This window comes from Heterodontus francisci, unplaced genomic scaffold (assembly GCF_036365525.1).
Source record: "Heterodontus francisci isolate sHetFra1 unplaced genomic scaffold, sHetFra1.hap1 HAP1_SCAFFOLD_43, whole genome shotgun sequence".
In the NCBI taxonomy this organism is placed as follows: Eukaryota; Metazoa; Chordata; class Chondrichthyes; order Heterodontiformes; family Heterodontidae; genus Heterodontus; species Heterodontus francisci.
The window spans coordinates 17997912-18018824 of record NW_027141852.1 but is presented as its reverse complement, the minus strand read 5'-3'; the positions used below and the strand labels follow the sequence as shown (position 1 = coordinate 18018824).

General features: G+C 47.5%; 1 non-coding gene across 1 annotated transcript; it reads right to left on the bottom strand.

Moving 5' to 3' along the window:
• Positions 1–20447: 20447 nt before the first annotated feature.
• trnaw-cca (transfer RNA tryptophan (anticodon CCA)) lies at positions 20448–20519 on the bottom strand. The gene has a single exon. It is a non-coding gene; the product is annotated as a tRNA-Trp (tRNA).
• Between the last annotated feature and the right edge of the window lie 394 nt (positions 20520–20913).

Below are 20913 nucleotides of genomic sequence, written 5' to 3'. Positions count from 1 at the left end.
ATCAACCACCCATTTATACTAATCCTATGTTAACCCAGAATTCCCTACCACATCCCCACATTTCTCCTATCACCTACCCTAGGGCCAATTTACAACAGTCAATTTATCTATCAACCCACAAGTCTTTCGTTGTGGGAGGAAACCAGAGTACCTTGTGGAAGCCCACATAAACAACTTGCAAACTCCACACAGGCAGTATACAGAACTGAATCAGGGTCACTGAAGTTGTGAAGCTACAGTGCTCACCACTGCACCACCCTTAGAATGTGGATAGAGTAAAAAGTGAGATTGGATGGACAGAAGCAGTCTGAAAAGATGGCTCAAACAAAAGGTGAAAACCCTGAAATGTTAACTCTGTTTCTCTCTCCACAGATGCTGTCAGAGGTGCTGAGTATTTCCAGCACTTTCTGTTTTTATTTCAGCTTTGTAGGATATTGTTTTGATCTGAAAAAAATGCATGATCGGCTGTGGGTGCCAGTGACATTCCACAGGAGCGAATAAAAACTATGCCAACAATGGCTCGTTGGTCTAGGGGTATGATTCTCGCTTTGGGTATGTAAGTGATTAATATGTGAGAGGTGCTGGGTTCAAATCCCAGACGAGCCTTTCTCTGTTGCCATTTTTAGTTTAAGGTCATCGATTGCTTTCAGCCTTCCAGAAAGCGGAATCGATTTCCAAACTGAGCCTGCTTGAGGACAAGGGAACTGGATTCAAAGAGCTTGTCGACAAAATTGAAATGAACAAAATATACAGATTGTCAAGTGGGGATATAAGGTTGCAACAGTAACTAAAGGCCTGTACGGGTCAGCAAATGAAACCCGACCCAAGCCTGACAGCACCGCATCCGACCTGGTCCGAGTCCTTTCATTTTTTTCCCGTGCCCGAACTGACCACCAGAATGTTCAGTTAAACTTGCTTCCGTTTTTCACTTTTTAAGCTTGTGCAGGTAAGGCAACAAAAACTGTAACTGGACTTGAAAGGTTGTTTAAATGTACATTAAGATTAGAGCTACGTACCGGAGGTGATGAGCTGAAGATTGTTACCATAGAAGTTAGTGATTGTGAGGTCACTAGTTCAAGAGAAACTCGTGGAGTTGTGCCCAGACAGGTTGTCCCACACTGTATTGATTAAAATATTGCCCGAAGGCGAGAAAATATCATTATACATTCCCTAGACTCCTGCTTTACAGGTTGAAATACTTTCTGCAAGTTTATCCAGAGAGCAGCTGAGATGCAGAGACCAGGAAGGTCTTGAGTGATTAATTATTATAAAATATACATTCTTATATTAAAGAGATTGTGCTCTACCTTCGATGGAATCGCTCACTGCAGACTAGTGCGGAGTGTTTCCCGCCTTGACGTCCTGGCTGTCACTGGATCTTGAGTCCAGGCCTCTGGATTACTGGTCCAGTAATCTTTGAAATTTCTCCCTTGATCTAATATTTTAATCTGGTAAATCAGATTTTACAAAAAAAAATTAAATGATTTAAGTTCATGTTCAGCAGTGCCAAATGAATAAAGAAATTCAAATATATTCAAAATTATATATCAACTATTAAATACTAATGCCCAGCTTTGAATACAAAAAATGCCTCTAATTGTGTTCTGGTCTGGAATGGAATTCTTCAGTGTTTCTGTTTAGCTTGGATTGACTCATCGATTTTCTTGTTTTTCACTTTGTCGATGCCTTTGAATAATTGTGGATCCTTCTTCAGGGTGTCTTCTTTCACCAGGTAGTTCTGACCTCTGATGATGTTGATCGTAATATGCTTCAATTTGTTGATAGTTTTGGAAGTGTGCAGATTTCCTTTGCTTGAGTTTACAACATGGAACTTAGTCTGACGTGTGGACCCATGGGAGGATTTGAAAGCTGCCCTTGCATTGGAGCATACAGTTGCATCCATCCAAACAGAGTTACAGTAGAAGTGACATATTCAGTTCAGTCTGTCGATCATGGGGCTTTCAATCTCAGGGTTGTGAGTTTGAGCGCCATTTAGTTTTTCCACTTTTTCGGCTTCATTAGCAGAGAGTACAAGGAGTGTTTGAAATGAAATTCAAAAACAGTATGAGAAACGCTCTCTTTCATTCGGGACTCTTAACTCTCTGCAGCATCTCGCTGTGAAAGATTGAACTTTACCTCATTTCTTTTTCAGCTGGGAGTCAGTGCGGCTCAGTGGGACTTCTGGCTGTCTCCCACCTCACAATTCATCAGTGCTGAGAAAGCAATGGGAAATATTACTCATGGCTGAGTAAGCAGAGGACACCGATTTAAGGTGAATGGGAAAAGAACCAAAGGCAACATGAGGAAAAACCTTTTTTATGCAGCAAATGGTTAAGATCTGATATGTACTGCCTGAGAGTGTGACGGAGGAAGATTCAGCCATAGCTTTCAAAAGGATATATGATAATTATCTGAAGGGAAAAAAAAATCAGCTTTTCATGGAATACATGAGGATGTGGCATGAGCTGAGTTGCTTGTGCAGAGAGGCAACACAAGCACGATGAGCTGAATCCCTCCTTTTGTGCTGTAAGTATTCTGTGATCTATGATTCTATACAAAGTGAAACCAACACTCACATATGAGAAACTGACAGGTACAGTGTAAACCCCACACTAACAAACCAGCAAATGCCAGGGACAGAGTAAAACCAACAGTCCTAGACAAGAAACTGACAGATACTGTGTGAAACCCAAAAATCACTTATCAGGATTTGGCAGTTAATGTGTAAAAACCTCTCTTCAATATCCATCCTGCAAGGTACAAAGAAAATTAGGTACAAACCCAGGCTCATACTTCGAAGACTGAGAGATAAAGAGCAAAACACAGACTCACCTACAAGAGGCTGACAAGTACAGAGAATAAAATAGAGGGGGTGCAGATTAAAAACACATGCATGTAACGGATACTGATAGGGATAGAATCAAACCCTTTCTCACACATGACACGAAAATTGGTGGTGTCGTAAATAGTGAGGAGGAACGCCTTAGAGTACAGGCCAATATAGATCGTCCGAGGCAGAGAATATAAGAGCAGGGAGGTTATGACGGAGCTGTATAAAATGCTAGTTAGGCCACAGCTGGAGTACTGTGTACTGTTCTGGGCACCACACTATAGGAAGGATGTGATTGCACTGGAGAGGGTGCAGAAGAGAGTCACCAGGATGTTGCCTGGGCTGGAGCATTTCAGCTATGAAGAGAGACTGAAAACGCTAGCGTTGTTTTTCTTAGAGCAGAGAAGGCTGAGGGGAGATAAGATTGAGGTTTACAAAATTATGAGGGGCATTGATGGGTTAGATAGGAAGAAACATTTTACCTTAGCGGAGGGGTCAATAACCAGGTGGCATAGATTTAAGGTAAGGGACTGGAGGTTGAGATGGGATTTGAGGAAAAAAATTTACCCAGAGGGTGGTTGGAATCTGGAACGCACTCCCTGAAGAGGTGGTAGAGGCCGGAACCCTCACAACATTTAAGAAGTAACTGATTCGGATTTGGAATGAATTGTCTGACAGGGTGGTGGAAACAGATTCAATTATAACTTTCATAAAGGAATTGTACAAATATTTCAAAGTGAATTTCTCCAGGACTATGGGGAAATAGGCAGTGGGTTGGACTAATTGCATCATTTTTTTCACAGATTCAGCACAGGCACAAAAGACCGATTGGCCTCCTTCTGTGCTGTTTGATTCTATGAAATAGTGACACTCAGGGCAAGTCTGTATAGGAAGGAGAAATGGAGACAGGTCAGGGAGAGCACATCACCAAAACTGGAGATACTACATTGGACAGGGAGGGTCGGACGGGGAGAGAGCATGTACATACAGTCAGAATCAGCACCTTCAGGGGAGGAGAGAGAGAGGAACCAGTGAGTGTAGAACTGAACCCAGCCAGAGTCAACCTGCTGAAACACCAGTGAGTTCACACTGGGGAGAGATCATTTACCTGCTCCGTGTGTGGGAAGGGGTTCACTCAGTCATCCAACCTCACTGAACATCAACTTGTTCACATTGATCAGAGACCTTTTCAATGTCCTGACTGTGAGAAGAGCTTGAAAAGCAGTAATGATCTGCTGAAACACCAACACATTCACTCTGGGGAGAGGCCGTTCCCCTGCCATGTGTGTGGGAAGGGATTCACTCAGTCATTCAATCTGCTGCAACATCAGCAAGTTCACATGTAACTGCAGGGGTTGGATTCTGCTGTTGTTGCTGCTATTCATCACTTTCAGAGACAAAGTTGGGTCTTACTTTATAACCAGTGTAGTCCAGAGCAAAAGCGTCTTCTTAATGTTGAGATAAACGGGAGAAGAAACCGGGAAGTGGCGGCGAGGATGGGGGAGGTGCTGCACCATCACTTTAATGGTGCACCCTCCCTCCCCCGGGGTCCTCGCTGCACGTCCGCCAGGCCTGGTGGCTCTGATTGGGGTCCTGAGAGCCCCTGAGACTCGGTGCAGCTGAGGCTGCGCTCACCCCCGCTCAGCTCTGTTGTGATATTTAAAATATGAAAGGCCTGTTGGACTGAGAGCTGATCTGGAATTTAGAAAGCAGCATTACTGGAGGCTCATTGCTGCTCAGCACAATCTCACCCCCGATCCTGGGAGTTGTTGATTCTGCACCCTGTAGTTCAGTTCTGCAATTAACTCGAGGGGGAGATGTGTGAGCAGAAAAACAGAGCGAAATGAAAACACAGCTGGACAGATGTGCAACAGGTCAATCCACTGTTACAATAACTCCATCTCTGACTCCCTCCTGACAGTAACCAGCCCTTTCACAGAGACTGTGGGTGGCTCTGAAAAGAGCCTTTGGTTTATTAGATGTCATTTTGGCCGCTTTACTTTTTCTGGGAGCTCTGAGCGCTGGTTTTCTTGCGCAGCAGCACGGCCTGGATATTAGGCAGCACCCCGCCCTGAGCGATGGTCACCCCTCCCAGCAGCTTGTTGAGCTCCTCGTTGTTGCGGACGGCCAGCTGCAGGTGTCTGGGGATGATGCGGGTCTTCTTGTTGTCCCGGGCCGCGTTACCGGCCAGCTCGAGGATTTCAGCGGTCAGGTACTCGAGCACAGCAGCAAGATAGACCGGGGCTGCAGCACCCACACGCTCAGCATAGTTACCCTTTCCCAGGAGCCTGTGAACGCGGCCCACCGGGAACAACAGTCCAGCCCGGGAGGAGCGAGACTTGGCCTTGGACCGAGCTTTCCTGCCGGTCTTTCCTCTTCCAGACATTTCCACAATCTCACAAATACTTTCACAAAGAATGGATAATTTCTCAGCTTTTGTCGTAAGCTTGAAACAGTCAGGATGGCCGAGTGGTCTAAGGGGCTGTGTTCAGGTCGTAGTGTTTTCTGGAGGCGTGTGTTCAAATCCCAAATCCACCAAGTTGTGTTTTGACTGAACTGGAGGGATTTGGGAGCAGCGGTGAAGGGAAAGCATGGAAGAATATTGACAAGGAAAATGAAAATGGACCCAAAGATGTTTCTTCTATACATTAAGGTAAGAGGCAACTAAAGAAAGAGGAGTGCACTGAAAAGACCAAAAAATCACAGTGATTTTTGACATCTTGCCAGGATTGAGTGGCGCGTGCACGGGATGATGTCATTTTGCAGCGCCAACATCATCACATTTCCGCAACAAATCCATCTTCGTGCATGCGTGATAAAGCGTCATTGGGTATCTAGCCACCCCATCCCCCCACCACTTGGCTGGAGGAAGTGGCTGAATGGGAGATTTTGAAGCTGTAGCTCTCCCCCCTCGGCAACTCACTCCAGGCCTCGACGATTCCCCCCCTCAGCCGCTCGCTCCAGACCTCGCTGCTCCCCCACCACCCCCACTCCCCTGGCCAGTTGTTCCTCGCTTCGCACCACTCGCTCCAGGCCGCGCCGCTTCCCTCCTCTCAGCTACTCACTCCTCCGTCGCCCTGTCACTCCTTGCGGCCCTCCTGCTTCTACAGGTGGCGCCTGGTGAAGAAATGTGGGAGCGAGTGTCACGGCCAAAGCAGGCAGCTGTGGGCAGGGCTGGGACAGGGTGGGGGGTGGGGGTGCGGGGAGCGAACAGCCAGAGTGCGGAATTTCTCCAGCAGGGAGGAGGGGGAGAAAGCGAGTTGCAGAGGGGGGAGAGCGGTCAGTGAGGTGGGAGCTAGTAGCTGCGTTCGGGTGAAGTCAATCCTGGTCAGTTATATAAACAAATCACAATAACGAATTGGCAGCACATTTTATCCTCTGCCCGATTTTCCTTTCCATCGATCGGGGTGCGAATTCACTATCTTCCAATGGAAATTCAATCATTAAATTCCTTTTGTTTTTAATAGGATTACTGAAATGTTAAATGGATCTGAGGATTACAGTTAGTATTAGCAAACGCACCCGAGTGAATTAGCACCCCAATCGATGGAAAGGAAAATCGGGGAAAGTATAAAATGTGCCGCCAATTTCGTTATTGAGATTCATTGAGTAATTCGATTCTGCCCAACACTGAAATTGGCGGCTTTTTTGAATTCAACCTTTCTGCCAGGACGACAATTTAAGCCAATGATTTGCTGTATTTTCTAATTCGAGGCTCGGCAATTGGTTAAGACATGCGAATGGGAAGAGGGTGACCAATCAGAAGTGGGCTCTGGATAGCGCGGGCTCAAACTGCGGGAATTCCAGGTCCCTGAATGACTGAGCTGAAACTGATCAGTTTCACAAACCCTGTCAGTTTCAGTGCAGGAAACACCGTCTCGGGGGAAATAACATCACAAGTGGGTCTGGTTCCAGCGACCGATTCAACGGCTGCTGCAAAACTCCCGGATTCCCTCATTGCAGCGAAATCATTTTGAAATTCTATGAAAACAATGAGTGATTCTGGAGGAGTGATGTGGCTTTTCACTGAGGGCATGTGTCGACTGGAGAAATAACTAACTGAAGAGCCTCAGGCGCTGTTTACACAGCCCGTTCAGAAAATCAAATCCACTGCATATCCTTGCGACAAATGAAATGTCAAATATGGGGATTCTAGTTTTGTAACCCGAACACAGCACAGATTTATTCCAGACAGTTCTAAACAGCCTATCCCAGCTCCCGTTTCCAGGTCACTGCTCTCTCTGTGAGGCGGTGGGTGGCTCTTAGAAGAGCCTTTGTTGTGTTTGCTGGAAAGGGTCGAGTTGTTCAGCCGCTGAATTCGTATAGAGTGCGGCCCTGCCGTTTCAGAGCGTACACCACATCCATGGCAGTGACCGTCTTGCGCTTGGCGTGTTCAGTGTAGGTGACCGCATCCCTGATCACATTCTCCAGGAAAACCTTCAACACCCCGCCAGTCTCCTCATAGATCAAACCCGAGATCCGCTTGACCCCGCCACAGCGAGCCAGGCGGCGGATTGCTGGTTTGGTGATGCCCTGGATATTATCAGGAAGCACTTTGCGGTGCCGCTTTGCTCCGCCTTTGCCCAGTCCTTTCCCTCCTTTACCTCTGCCAGACTTTCTTTTATTAATTTCCAAAATATACTTTATTCATTAAAATCTGTAAAAAAAATACATTACAAAACAGTTCCCAAAAGCACCACGTCAAACAATACAAAGAGTGCAAAGGAGATCAGTTTCCTTCAATACAGGAGTGAGTTGCCTCACAACCCTTCCATTTCATTGTCATGCCATGTACATTTTACAGCAAACAAATATTTTCTGGCTACAGTTCGAGTGGTTTCCCATGGATCCGGCCCCTCAGTTCAGCTTGGTGAGGGGACCTTACACAGTGGTCTTTCCACATTGAGCCTTTGCTGCGGCTGCCCCAAGTTTTAGTGCGTCCCTCAGCACATAGTCCTGGACCTTGGAATGTGTCAGTCTGCAACATTCGGTCGTGGACAACTCTTTGCACTGGAAGACCAGCAAGTTTCGGGCAGACCAAAGGGCATCTTTCACCGAATTGATAGTCCTCCATCAACAGTTGATTTTTATCTTGGTGTGCGTCCCTGGGAACAGCCCACAGAGCACAGACTCCTGTGCTACAGAGCTGCTTGGGATGAACCTCGACAAAAACCACTGCATCTCTTCCACACCTGCTTTGCAAAGACACATTCCAGAAAGAGGTGGGCAACGTCTCTTTTCCACCACAGCCACCTCGAGGGCCGCGTGTGGATGGGGTGAGACTTCGGGTGTGCAGGAAGGATCTGACAGGGAGGGCTCTTCTCACCATCAGCCAGGCTACATCTTGGTGCTTGTTTGAAAGTTCTGGTGATGAGGCATTCTGCCAAATGACTTTGGACTTCTGCTCAGGGGACCATCCGACAGGATCCACCATCTCCTTTTCCCGTAGGGCCTTGAGGATATTCCGTGCAGACCACTGCCTGATGGATTGGTGGTCAAAGGTGTTTTTCCACAGAAACTTTTCCATGAAGGATAGGCAGTACGGCACAGTCCAACTGGATGGAGCATTCCGCGGCAATATGACCAGGCCCATCCTTTGCAACACTGGGGACAGATAGAACCACAGCACGTAGTGACACTTGAACTTTGCAAACTGGGGATCTACACACAGCTTGATGCAGCCGCACACAAAGGTAGCCATAAGGATGAAGGCGACGTTGGGTACATTTTTCCCGCCCTTATCCAGAGGTTTGAACATCGTGTCCCTCCGGACTCGGATCATTTTGGATCCCCAGATGAAGCGGAAAATGGCTCAGGTGATCGCCACAGCGCAGGAATGCGGTATGGGCCAGGCCTGCACCACGTACAGCAATGTGAGCGCCTCGCACCTGATGACCAGGTTCTTACCCATAATGGTGAGAGATCGCTGCTCCCACATGCTCAGCTTCTGTTGTACCCTGGCTACTCGCTGCTTCCAGGTTTTGGTGCACGTCTCAACCCTTCCAAACCATATCCCCAGCACCTTCAGGTAATCTGACCGAACGGTGATGGGGACAAAGGATCGGTCAGCCGAGTTCCCAAAGAACATGGCCTCGCTCTTGCCGTGTTTAACATTGGCTCCCAAGGCCAGTTCGAGCTGGTCGCAGATGCTCATCACTCTGCGCACAGACAGTGGATCCGAGCATAAAACGGCAACGTCATCCATGTACAGGGAGGTTTTAATCTGAGTGCCTCCGCTGCCTGGGATTGTCACCCCTCTGATGCTCGCATTCTTCCTAATAGACTCAGCAAAGGGTTCAATACTGCAAACAAACAAGACAGGGGAGAGGGGACAGCCCTGTCTGACTCCAGATTGGATCGGGAAACTTTCTGATTCCCACCCATTGATTGAGACTGCACTACTGATGTTTGTGGAGAGTAGTTTGACCCAATTGCAGATTCCCTCCCCAAACCCCATTTTGGAATGCACATCCATCATGTTAGTGTGCGATATCCTGTCAAAAGCCTTCTCCTGGTCCAGGCTGATGAGGCAGATGTCCACCCTCCTGTCCCGTACATCGGTGATCATATCCCTGAGTAGCGCAAAGCTATCAGAGATTGTCCTGCCTGGTATAGTATAGGTCTGATCAGGGTGAATCACCAACTCCAGAGCAGACTTGAATCGACTGGCTATGTCTTTTGACAGAATCTTGTAGTCAGCATTAAGCAGAAATTGGGCCACCAATTTCTGATTTCTGTCCTCTCCCCCTTCTGCTTGTCGATGAGGGTGATGATGCCTTTCCTCATGGATTCTAACATGCTGCCAGCCTGGAGCATACTCTTGTTTACTGGCAGACATGTTGATTCTTTCCTCAAATCAGTGCACAATAAAAGAGACTGATTCTGTCAGGCTCCTTTTTATACAGGCCACCTGGACCTGGCTGAGAAAGGCAGAGTGAGAGCAGGGAGGGGAGGAGACAAGAGTGAAGATTAAACAGAGAGCTAGATGGAGGAGACACCCAGAGTGACAGACAGAGAGAGAACGGCCCCTCATCTTTCAGCTCCACCTCCAGTTTCCTCCGGGCTGCCAATTTCAAACCCTTTATTAACAGTAGAACCAAAACCCAGCTCTCCACACAAACCCTTCCAGACTCGGCCTTCATATTCAAGGCTTTCCAGAAAGCCGGAGCTTTTAAATATGGTCCCGATGCAATTAACACTCAGTAATATTCCCACCTAAACACAGTCCATTCTTTTCTAAGAAACCTCCTCAGTAACATCACCATTTCCTCACACATCCGCTTCTGCAGTTTACAAACACCTTACTGCAGCTGTTTGGGGAATTTCCTGTGTTAAGATTGGAGTTGGAAAGCGGCCTTTACCCGGCAGTGTTATCGTCTCACACTGAATCTGCCAGACATCCTGTTCTCTTTATTGCGAGAGAGAAAGCACGGATTTAGGAAATGCTCATTTGAAATGATCTCTATTGAGAACGAGCCCGGCCGTGGGACATGTATTCCAGTGCAAAGAGCTGTCCATGACCGAGTGTTGCAGACTGGCACATTGCAACGTCCAAGACTATGTGCTGTGGGATGGCATTAAAGCTTCGGGAAGCCACCATGGAGACTCAGTGGGGAAAGGCTGCAGTCTGAGGCCCTAGTAGGCCATAGTACAGTGAGGGGCTGGAACCTGTGTAAACCCCTCGGGCTGTTTGCACCAGAGAATGTTTGATGTGTAATGTAAATACTGTAAATATAACCTGTGCAGGCTGGGATAGTGAGATACATCATGTACATTATTGAAGGAAACTGATCTGTATTGTACCTTATGTAATATTAAATTTGAACTGCTTTGCAATGTAATTGCACAAATTATATGAATAAAATACATATTGTGCAAAAGAGAGCAGCTTTCCTGTCAACACACACCTTGTCTCAGGGCACAACTTTCCTGTGATCTTGTCACACCCAACTTCGCTCTATATCTTCTGACACACACACTTTACAGTCTGTCATTTCCAAAAACAAGCATTCTAAAATCAAAAGATCTTTTGTTTATTTCTCCTTTCTTTTCATTTCTCCTCTATTCTTCTCAATCACTCCCTTCAACAGTCCTATTCAGATCAAGGTGGAATGTGAATAGTGTCACAACTCACCTGACACTATTATTACCCTTCTTTTCTCTTGTCTCATTCAATGGGAAAGTTTTATTCACCAGTCTGTTGCTGTTTTATACTCTTGCCATACCATCTGGTATTGCATCCATCTGAATTCTGTGCTTTCATGGCCTTACATATCTTTTCCTCTTCTGGATGATTTGTTTGCTTCAGTTCCATTCAACCAGGCTGGACCACAGGGAAGCTTAGAACCTTTGCCTTGGACGGGTCCACGTTGATCCATTACATTCAGAATCACCTCCGTGAAATAACTCCATAGTACAACTACAGTAACCACACAGCATCTGCTTCAAACACTCCTCCACATTTTATCTGTTCTGACCGTCAACACCTCCAGCTCTTTTGTTTAAGTGGAACCCATCAGGTGTGTATAGGCTCCTTCTATTCTGAAAGCTGCATCACTGGTTCAGGGAATTCAGCCCTGTTTCTCTACTCGAAAGGATCAGCCATGCTTGATCTGCCTCGTATTTTGCTTTTATTGCAACGTTACAAGACCTCCAATCCTCTGGCACCACACCTGTATCCAGTGAGGGATTGGAAAATGATGGTCAGACCTTCCAGTATTTCTTAAAAGCAAAATACTGCGGATGCTGGAAATCTGAAACAAAAACAAGAAATGCCGGATTCACTCAGCTGGTCTGGCAGCATCTGTGGAAAGAGAAGCAGAGTTAACGTTTCGGGTTAGTGACCCTTCTTCGGAACTTCGGAGTCACAAGTATTTGTGAGATTGTGGAAATGTCTGGAAGAGGAAAGACCAGCGGGAAAGCTCGGGCCAAGGCCAAGTCTCACTCCTCCCGGGATGGACTGCAGTTCCCGGTGGGCCGTGTTCACAGGCTCCTGAGAAAGGGTAACTATGCTGAGCATGTGGGTGCCGGAGCCCCGGTCGATCTGGCTGCTGTGCTCGAGTATCTGAAATCTGAAATCCTCGAGCTGGCTGGTAACGAGGCCCGGGACAACAAGAAGACCCGCATCATCCCCAGACACCTGCAGCTGGCCGTCCGAAACGACGAGGAGCTCAACAAGCTGCTGGGAGGAGTGACCAGCGCTCAGGGCGGGGTGCTGCCTAATATCCAGGCCGTGCTGTCATCCCGATGGAGGAGGAGGCCATGGAACAGGCCGGGCAGCAAAGCAGCTGCTCCATAGCTGATGGAGAGACAGGGACACCTACCTAAGAGAGTGAGTGAACATCTCCTGGGGCACAAGGGTGCATCTGCTGCAAAGGAGCCACACTGCTCATCTGTTCACCACTGCATCAATGGAGCTGCACAGTAGGGGTGGTTGGAATGTCACGATGGGCAGACTCTAACCCTTCAATGTCCCTGTTTTCACATGCAGGCTAGGATGAACGACAAGAGCGAAGAGCTGGAGAGACTGGGGGACAGAAGACACCTCTGAGGAGGAGGAGGGAGCCTCAGAGGGTGCACCGTCACATCATTCCCCTGCACCCTCCACCAGCACAGAAACCCTCACTCGGTGGGTATCCACTCGCTGTTAGATTTGGGCACACAAGCTGGTGAGCACGTCACAGACAGGCCCGGGCAGCTGACGGAGGCTGTGACAGCCGAGGCCACTGGCAGTTGGAAGTCTGTGGGAGGCCAGGCCCATGCTGAGTCCCAGGCTGATGACGTGCCTCTGGTGTCACCAGCAACACGGGAAATGCTGCAGCTGCAGCAAGAGGTCAGGCAACATCTGGCAGAGTTGCCGGAGGTTATGTGTACCCAAGTTCGGATGATGGAGGAGTCCATCCAGGCCTTGCATGCTGCACTGTCTCTGATGGGGGTGTGTCTGGCTTCCTTCCTTGAGAGATTGGTGACTCTGATGGAGAGCCAGATCCAGCCGACCAATCAGTGGCTGCCGGAGATGTGTGCAGACCTGCACTCCATCGCTTTGTCCATGAGCTCCATCCAGCGGTGACAAGGCGAGAGGGGGGACGAGGCACCTGAACTCTTCACCAGGTCCACATCCCTCTCAGGTCAGCAGCGAGGTACAAGTGTGTCTTATAAGGGGGAGGAGCAGCTGGCTGCTGCATCTGGGGTCTCCTCTCAGGGTGCTCCTGGTGTGGACAGTAGCTCCAAAGCCCCTCTGCGAGTGACACAAGTGATGCCAGTGCCTGCCTCCATCACCCTCGATGACAGAGGGGGGGTCCCTGTACCTGTGCAGGAGGCCCTCAGTGTGCCGGGGCCCTCCTGGCCTCAGGCAGCAAGAGGACGGCCACCAATGTCATCCCAAGCCATGGGGCAGCAAGGTCAGCAGCCTGTCTCCACCTCAGCTGACAGAGCAGGGGGAGCACCACGTAGGAGCATGCGGTAAAGATTTCAGAAGAGCACCTAGAATCACTTGGGTTCATGGTGAATGTGCATTCCAGATGGATAGGGTTGCATTTGATGTCACACGGAAGAAAGAAATGATGTTGTCTCACTATGTCTCCTTCCTATTGTTGATGCCCTTTGGGACTTCATTTAAAACCTTCCTCCCAAGGGGCTGGAAGTGAGGGACCAAGCCCTGAGTTCACAAAGCTTCGGTCTTGTCACTGTGCGATGTGTACCTGGACGCTGCAGTGCAGAAGGAAGCAGGCGACAACAGGGCTGCTTAAAGCTAAGACTTTATTACTGTGGTTCCAGAAGGTGGTAAGGCTCAAAGGAAACTTGAATGTATAAGGGTGTCTCATGTCTCCCTTGTGTGTATCTCATTGCCCCTTTCCTGCTGTGCCTGAGGTTCTTCATCAGGCACTGCTTGGGCAGCATCCTCCTCCACATCCTCATCATCAGAGGAGACATCACACTCCACGATATCCTCACTTGTCAACACCTCACCCCTCTGTAATGCCAGATTGTGCTGTGCACAGCAAACCACCACGATATGTGAGACCCTCGCCGGGACATACTGAAGGGCTCCACTGGATCGATCTAGGCACCTGAATCTCATCTTCAGGAGACCAATGGCCTCCTTGATGGTCGCTCGGGTTGACCCGCAGCAGGTGTTGTACCTCTCCTCTGCATCCGTGCGTGGGTTCCTCACAGACGTCAGTAGTCATGTCCTCAGTGGGTAGCCCTTGTCTCCAAGGATCCATCTCTGAAAGCGGATGGGGCCGCGGAAAGGTTCTGGCACCTGGGAGTGCCTTGGTATGCAGGCGTTGTGGCTGCTTCCCGGGATTTGTGCACACACCTATGGGATCCATTTGCAGTGGTTGCAGACCAATTGCACACTGAGCAAGTGGAAGCCCTTCCTGTTGAAGGCTGCTGGCTGGTCTGCAGGAGCCTTGATGGTCACATGGGGTGACACCCTACACCTGGGGGAATCCAGTGATGGCCCCGAATCCTATAGTCCTCTCAGCTTGACTGTTTGGATCAATGTGCACATAGTCACCGGCCCTCCTGAACAGGACATTGGTGACCTCCTTGATGCACTGATTCACCAAAGACTGTGAGATTCCACACATATCTCCAGTGGATCCCTGCAATGATCTGCTGGTGCAGAAGTTCAGTGGCACAGTGACCTTCAGTGACACTGGTATCAGGTGCCCACCAAGTCCCATGGGGCACAGCTGCATCATGGCAGAGAGATCAGTGACGACCTCCGTGCAGAGGAGCAGTCTGTGGAGACACTGTCACTCGGACATCTGCAGGTAGTTGAACCTCAGCTGACGTGTTCCTCTGCCTCCTTCTCCAGCCTCCTGTTCGAGGCTGGCCTTCCTATGGGCCCCCAAGCTGCTGTGGTGCCCCTGCTGGTGCCTGCGCCTCCCTCCCTTCCTCTCTACTCCTCCTCCTCCTCAATGTGAGCCTTGAATGAGGCCCATGACAGGTTGCCCCTCCCTGAGTGCAAGGCCTTCACAGTAAACAACACCCAGCCACATTTACCTCACTTGTCACCCTCAATGAGGTGGCACTGCCCCAATGGTACCCTGGTGTGGCTCACCCTGCAGAGCTGGCACATTGGCCCCCACTCCTGACACTGTTTCCCGATGCCCTTTCCATCTCCACCCTTACTGCCAAGTTACGCTGCCTCACCCGATAGCTTCCCAGTGAAGCCAACACTCAGCTCCCACCTCCCAGTCACCTCCTTTAACCAGGCGAGGCTCTGAAGCCCCGTGGTTCCCGTGCACTATTAGTTCAATTGGATCCAGTGAATAAAATTGCTGACAATTGGACTCATAAATACTTTAAATGCCTTCTTGCCGTGTGGATGTGCGAAGTCTGCCCTCCATGTCAGCCGCCGACAGAAAAATCCGGTCCGACGTCTTCCATCCCTATTTTATACACCCCCCCTCCCCCTCCCCAGCCTCCATTCCCGTCTCCAACGGTCCCTTAAAATTCTGGCCCATGTCTCTAAGACTAATGGGAGTGAAACTACATCTGCACCTTAGCCTGAACAGGGAGAGCTGCTCTCTCTGTGTTCAAAGTGAATGAATCTGCTCTTTACCTTGTCTTACTGGAACGTTCACTGTCTGGAAATGTCTGTTTGAAAATGTTTTCCTGTTATATTAATGGAGCAGAGGAGCAGATGTGAGTTGCTGTTCAACAGAGAGGTTTGGAAGTGGGTGAAGGGGTGGAGTGATGGTGTGAGTGAGAGGTGCAGTGAGTTGGCCATTCTCAATAGAGTGTCAGGAATGAAGGTCAGAGGAACAGACCAGGCAGGAAACACAGAAAGAGCGAGGAGAAGCTGGTGTGAATAACAGAGATTAAACAACAGGCTTGTTCAGTTGGTTTGGGTCTGGTGTTCAGAATACCCGGAATCTGGGTTCACTTCCCTTCCAACTCAGCGAATTGTATCAACATTATGTTCATAAAACCATAGAATGATACCCAAAGAAGGAGACCATTTGGTCCATTGCGTCAGTGCTGTCTCTTTGGTTATGTTATCCAATTAGAACTGCTGCTCAGCTTTTTCCTGTCATCTGTACATTTTTCCTTCCAGTATTTATCCCAATTGCTTTTCAAAGTTACGACTGAATCTGCTTTCAAGTCCTGATCAGACAGTGCATTCCAGATCACAACACATCACTGTATAAAAAATCATTCCTCATTTCGCCTCTGGTTCTTTTCTCAATTACCTGATAAATACATCCTCTGGTTACTGACCCTTTTGCCACTGGAAACAATTTCTCCTTATTTGACTTATTGAAAACCTTCTTGATGATGTCACATACTAGACTGCCAGTAAAACTGAAGCCCATGGAATAAAAGAGACAATGACAGCATGGATATGAAGTTTGCAGACTGATAGGAACATAGAAGCAGGAGTAGGCCATTCAGCCCATCGAGACCACCCCACCATTCAATATGATGATGACTGATCATCCACTTCAATGCCTTTTTCCCACACCATCTCCATATCCCTTATGTCATTTGTATTTAGAAATCTGTCAATCTCTGCTTTAAACATACTCAATGACTGAGCTTCCACAGCTCTCTGGTGTAGCGAATTCCAAAGATTCACAACCCTCTGAGTAAAGAAATTTCTCCTCGTCTCTGTCCAAACTGGCTTTCCCCTTATGTTGAAATTGTGTCCCCTGGTTCTAGATTCCTCAACCGGAGGAAAAACTTCATCTACCCTGTCTATCCCTTTAAATATTTTGTAAGTTTCAATGAGATCACCTCTCATTCTTTGAAACTCTAGAGAATACAGTCCCAGTTTCCCCAATCTCTCTTCATAGGACTGTCCTGCCATCCTGGGAACAGGTCTGGTGAACCTTCATTGCACTCCCTCGATGGCAATGATATCCTTCCTCAGGTAAGGGGACCAAAACTGCACACAGTATTCCAAAGTGCAGTCCAACCAAGGTTATATACAATTGAAGCAAGATTTCACTACTCCTGTACTCAAATCGTCTTGTGATAGAGGCTAACATATCATTCGTCTTCTGAATTGCTTGCTGCACCTGCATGTTAGCTTTCAGTCGCTTATTGACAAGGACACCCAGGCCCCTTTGTACATCTACACTTTCTAATCTCTTACCATTTAAGAAATAATCTGCACATCTGTTTCTCCTACCAAAGTGGATAACCTCACATTTTTACACATTATATTCCATGTGCCACTTTCTTGTCCACTCACTAATTCTGTCCAAATCCCCTTGAAGCTGTTTTGCATCTTTCTCACAACACACATTCCCACCTAGTTTTGTGTCATCTGCGAACTTGGAAATATGACATTTGGTTCCCACCTCCGAATCATTGATATATATTGTGAACAGCTGGGTCACAGTGTGGTGGTGAACAGTTGTATTTCTGTCTGGAGGAAGGTTTACAGTGGGTTCCCCATGGTTCCTCATAACTTCAGTTATGTGCAGAGACTGGAAAAGCTGGGGTTGTTCTCCTTGGAGCAGAGCAAGTTCAGAACAACTTTGACAGAGTTAGAATCAAGGAATCAAATTGTTACAGTACAGAAGGAGACCATTCAGTCCATCATGTCCATGACAGCTCTTTGCAAGAGCAAATCAGCTAATTCCACTCCTCTGCCCTTTCATTGTAACCCTGCAAATTTTCTCTATTCAGGTGTTTATCCAATTCCCTTTTGAAAGATACGATTGAATCTGCCTCCAGCACACTCTCAGGCAGTGTATTCCAGATCCGAACCACTCACTCTGTCCCACACCCCTGGTACCATTGCAGAAAATCTCTTCTGTTCATTTCATCCCTCATAAATAATTGAAATGAAATGTTTATTAGGAAATGCACAATATAAAAAAGAGAGAGAAATAAATGCTGAGAAAAATAGAAGTCAATGTTTGGAAGGTAAAAAGAGCAAAAGATGTAACTTTTATTCTGGTTGAGTGAGAGGAATATATCACACTCTGGGGCTCTTTAAGAGGATTTACTGATAAACCTGGGATTTGAGAGGAAGCTGGTTCATGGTTTACAGAACAAATTCAGCCCCTGGGGTGGAGCCAACAGCTGCACCGTCCAATAACAGACAGGATGGGGACACTGTCTCAGGCCTAGTGAGCTCAGTCGATGAAAGCATGAAACACTGAATCTCAAGTTTTTGAGTTTGAGCCTCACGGTGGGTGTCTTTTATTTCCTTTTTAGGCCGATTTTACAGCCATTCTCCAGCTCTGAATTCCTCGGCAGAGAGTTCAAGGAGTGTTTGAAATGAGATTCAACAGCAGTATGAGAAAGTCTTTCCTTGATTCAGGACTCTTACCTCTCTGCAGCATCTCGCTGCTGAAGATTGAACTTTATCTCATTTCATTCTCAGCTCATGGTCAGTGTGGATCACTGGGACTTCTGGCTGTCTCCCACTTCACAATCCATCAGTGCTGAGAAATCAATGGGGAATATTACTCACATGTTACAATGTTTTATAAATACTTGAATGTATTTCACACTGTGTCTAACAGTGTGAATCTCCCCTGGTATATCAGCTCACCAACACTTCAACAGAACATTCACATAATGTGAGCTCTGAGATCTGTTCAGATCCCATTCCCAAGACCTGGCAAGTGGGATTGGGCTGGATCGCTCTTTTTCAGCTGGCACAGACACGATTGCTAAATGGTCTCAGTCTGTGCCATAAATTTTCTCCATTTTCTATGTTCTATGAAGTGAGGTGTGATTGGGAGGGGCAATTCCACCAGGGTTATATTTTCTACCAAAACAATGACACAAGGGATACTTCACTTTTTTATTCATTCATTCATGCGATGTGGGCATCGCTGGCTAGGCCAGCATTTATTGCCCATGAGAAGGTGGTGGTGAGCTGCCTTCTTGAACCATTGCAGTCCATGTGGGGTAGGTACACCCACAGTGCTGTGACAAAGGGAGTTCCAGGATTTTGACCCAGCGACAGTGAAGGAACGGCGATATAGTTCCAAGTCAGGATGGTGTGTGGCTTGGAGGGGAACTTGCATGTGGTGGTATCCCCTGTATTTGCTGTCCTTGCCCTTCTAGGTGGTAAAGGTCACTGGTTTGGAAGGTGCTGTCAAAGGAGTTGTGGTGCATTGCTGCCGTGGATTTTGTAGACGGTACACACTCTGCAACTGTGCGTCGATGGTGGAGGGAGTGAATGTTTGCAGATGGGGTGCCAATCAAGCGGGCTGCTTTGTCCTGGCGGTGTTGAGATTCTTGAGTTGGAATTGCACCCATCCAGGCAAGTGGAGAATATTCCATCACACTCTTGACTTGTGCCTTGTGGATGGTGGACAGGCTTTGGGGAGTCAGGAGTCATGGATGAGTGAGAGGAATATATCACACTTTGGGGCTTTTGTAAAAGGATTTATTAATAAACCTGGGATTTGAGAGGAAGCTGCTTCATGGTTTACAGAACAAATTCAGCCCCTGGGGTGGAGCCAACAGGTGCACTGTAATTACTCACCTGAGGATTCCAAGCCTCTGACCTGCTCTTCTAGTCACGTTATTTGTATGGCTACCCATGGTAACCTCCATGATGTTGATGGTGGGGGATTCAGTGATTGTAATGCTATTGAATGTCAAGGGGAGATGGTTAGATTCTCTCTTGTTGGAGATATTCATTGCCTGGCACTTGTGTGGTGCGAATGTTACTTGCCACTTATCATCCCAAGCCTGTGAGACTGAAATAGCTCAGTTGGGAGTGTGTTAGACTGAAGATCCCTGGTTCAATCTGGGGTTTTGGCAGTTCTCCTTTATTCTGCATCACCCTTTGGTTTTGACTCTTGAGCTGCACACTTTACACTGAAATTATTTACCCAACTCTGAAGGTTGGATTGGAATAGAGAGATATCAAGGATGGGAAATATTTACCTTGTCTGCTTTAGCTTATTCTCTATCTCCCTGTGTCCTTTTCCCCAGTTTTTGAATCTTTCGGGGCCGGGTGAACATTTGATTTGCTGCATTTGTCCCAAACTGAAGCCTTTTCCACATCTCTGGGTGGTCAGACTCGCTCTGTCTGTTTTTGTTGCTCGTGACCATTAACGAGAACAGGCCACGAGTTCAACGTTTATCAGCAAACGGAAGATAATTGGAAAGAATTCTGTGTTACTCCAGATCAGTGACAAAGATACAATGGATGTTATTCAAAATAAATTCCCTTTGACATTTTATGTAAACTTGTTTGCATCCAAAAGTTGGATTTTATGTGTAACAAAAATGTGTCAAATTATTGACTGACCATGTGACAGCGCACATGGGGATCAAATCCACAGCCTTGTTGTTATCAACACTGCGTCCTAACCAACTGAACTAAGCGGCCTATAGACTGAGCCAGGTATGGGTTTGAGCCGCACGCTGGGCGGTTTGTGTTTTATTTCTCACACTGGGTGACAGAGCGATTGTACAAACAATGGACACATCACATCCCTGAAACATTGTTCTGATATAAAACAGTGTGAAATAAGAACTGAGCATGGAAATGGAACGGAACCAGAAATCAGGACTTTAATCTATTAGTGTTGATCTTGAAATTCAACCATTCACTGAACATTCCAATGGATCGAACTCTCTTCTGATATAAAATCCAGGAACTTGAGCTGCTGTAAAACACAACTGAACCTGACGTGATTTGAACACGCAACCTTCTGATCTGGAGTCAGACGCGCTACCGTTGTGCCACAAGCTCGCCGATAAAGCAAAGTGTTCCATTCCTGACAGATTTACTTCTTGTTTAGATTCAGTGATTGAAATTAATTCAATCCTCATCTGACCTCCACTCTGTGAAGGCCTGCAATCCGACCTGAACCCGACGACCTGTGTCGGGTTCGGGTCATGTCGGGTCGCTCTTCCGGTTCTGGCTTTCGGGCTCGGGTCAGGTTGGGTCAGGTTCAGGTCAGGCTGGGTCCAGGTTGGTCTGAGTCCGTGTCGGACACACACAGTAAGTGCTACATTTAACTTTGCTGGGAAGTTGAGTTTAATACGTGTCAAAAGTTGAAAAGCCAACCAAAGCCGGGAGTCCGGGTCATTAAGGAGGGAAACTCTGAGTCTGCGCAGTGAGCAAGTGAGCATCTCTATGACGT